This window comes from Culex quinquefasciatus, chromosome 2, assembly GCF_015732765.1.
Source record: "Culex quinquefasciatus strain JHB chromosome 2, VPISU_Cqui_1.0_pri_paternal, whole genome shotgun sequence".
NCBI lineage: Eukaryota > Metazoa > Arthropoda > Insecta > Diptera > Culicidae > Culex > Culex quinquefasciatus.
Genome location: NC_051862.1, coordinates 69,210,399 through 69,212,661, shown reverse-complemented (window position 1 = coordinate 69,212,661; position 2,263 = coordinate 69,210,399). Strand labels below are relative to the sequence as shown.

The following is a 2,263-nucleotide window of genomic DNA, read 5'->3' as shown; positions in this document are numbered from 1 at the left end:
TTATAGACACTAAATTTACAAATCATATTTAGTCTTTTGCCTTGTTTCAAAATCTTATATATATATATTGTCAGCAAAATTATTTTTTAAATTGTTTGAAAATATAAATATCGCAGACTGCATATCTACTTTTGAAAAAAATCCAAGCGCAACTTTGGCTGCAACCAACAACATAAAATGGAAATTTTGTTTGCATTTTGTCCCGGTACGCATATTTTAGTGAACCCTAACTTTGGATGCTGTTCCTTCATTATTTAACAGCTCTTAAACTTTTGTAGGAAGGAGTTACATGTGTATTGAAAAGTGATCATTCGATAACAGGTTCAGAGTATTTAAATGAATCTTCAGCAATACATAAGTAAATATTGAATTGAAAATATTGTGACATTGAAACAAAAGTGATAATTCAAAACACAATAATTGTATGCTTTAAAACTGTATCCAGAAATGTATGCGTATAAATAAACTAAATGAGCACATTTTTTTTTATTATAGAAAAGGCTTTTCATGGTTTTTTTGAGTCGGATTTCGGACCCCTTCCCACCATCCCTAAGGAGGCCACGTAGTTTCTGCACGACCCCTTGTAGTGTAAATCTATCGAAAATTGCGTGTCGTTTAAACCCTTACAGCAAATTATGAAAATTTCAGTCAGTTAATGTTTTCAAAGTCTGTTGTTTGTTTGAATAAGTTCAATTTAGGACGTCACAGTCGGCAAGGTTAATATGGGTCTAGGGGTGCGATTGGGATGTACATTTTTTCTGCAAATCGTATTTCGATAATGATTAAAAATCGTATTTCGATCATGATAACGGTCGTAAATTATCGTATTTCGATAATGATTACGGTACACATACCGTTGTCGTCCCCTAGACTATGCAATTATCGGCAATAATTTTATCGTTTAACAACGTTGAAACAAATTTATTCTTAAATTTACATTAGGTCATCAACTTGTTTCGCTGAGATTTTCATTCATTTAAAAATTAAAACAAATCTTTAAAAAAATATGTTAAAATTAATGTTCTTAGAAAATAATTATTTAAGGTTGAACTTATTTTCTTAGTTTTCAAAAATTCTTTGATAGAGATTAGGAGGAAATTGCAAACTTTGAGAATATTCTAAATAACTTTTGTATAGATCATTACTTATTCAGATTTATTTCTATATATCCAGGGTTGCCAGGCTGCCGGATAAATTAGGGAATGTCAGATTTTGAAGCGCTTGACAGAATAAAGATTAACCATGATCTACTCCTGATTCTGACAGATTATGTCAGATTTTCAGGTTTTTGGCGATTTTGCTATAATTTTTGACCAAAATTTATGTGCCAATTACACAATTCTTTAGTCTATGTTATGTTTACAAAGTTAAATCTTGTTAAGATGCAAATCAAGCCAATCAAAACTACAAGAATAGTTACAGGTTGACAAGTTTAACATGTTTTTTTTAAACAAAATTGGCTTTTTTCAGCCCTGTCCCATTTTTTAAATTTTGACTGGGCAACCCTGCGATATACCTTCACCAAGACAAAACTAAAATGAAAGCCCTATCACAATCAGTAATTACTGATTTTGATTTCTAAAAGAAATCTTAAAGAAACAAGTTAGTGAACCAGGGATTGAGTTTCAATATTTTGTATAATTTGTGTTGTTAAATAATTTTCCTTTAATTACATTGTGTCAATTTGCCTTGTAAAACGTTTAGATAAGACAAGCACATAAAAACGAATACCTTGACCATAAATAAACATCAAAAAAGTTCCGCAGCCGGTAGGATTCGAACCTACGCTCCCAGAGGGAATCTGATTTCGAGTCAGACGCCTTAACCACTCGGCCACGACTGCTTCTTGTGAGAGGTGAGGATTTTTACCAGTTTTGTTAGATATTTTAAGAGCTGATAAACAACCAATCATTTAACTAGTTTTGAGTACGTTTTACTTTTTTATAAAACATGAAATATTGCTAATCAGCAGATTTACCACACCGCATATGTTGACAAAATTTTAATCAGCACTTTGATAAGCCCTTTTGATAACCAGGCAATGAATGAAAGTCAGCCCCGTGACGACGTCGGTTCGTCTGTTGTCTCCGTTTGACACACCCTCCCCACGTGCGCACACTTTTATGGCGCTAATTTGGTGTTAAGTGAATGACTCATCAAACCGCGAGCGCGCTCCAACCAGCAGTGGCAGGATATTAAAAGGCTGTAAAAATTTTGTGGTTTTTCTCAAGCCCCTTTTCTCGACGACAGCAGAAAAACTTGC

General features: G+C 33.2%; 1 non-coding gene across 1 annotated transcript; it reads right to left on the bottom strand.

Annotated features, from left to right (window-relative positions):
* Nucleotides 1-1,761: 1,761 nt before the first annotated feature.
* On the bottom strand, nt 1,762-1,843 carry Trnas-cga. The gene has a single exon. It is a non-coding gene; the product is annotated as a tRNA-Ser (tRNA).
* Nucleotides 1,844-2,263: the final 420 nt, after the last annotated feature.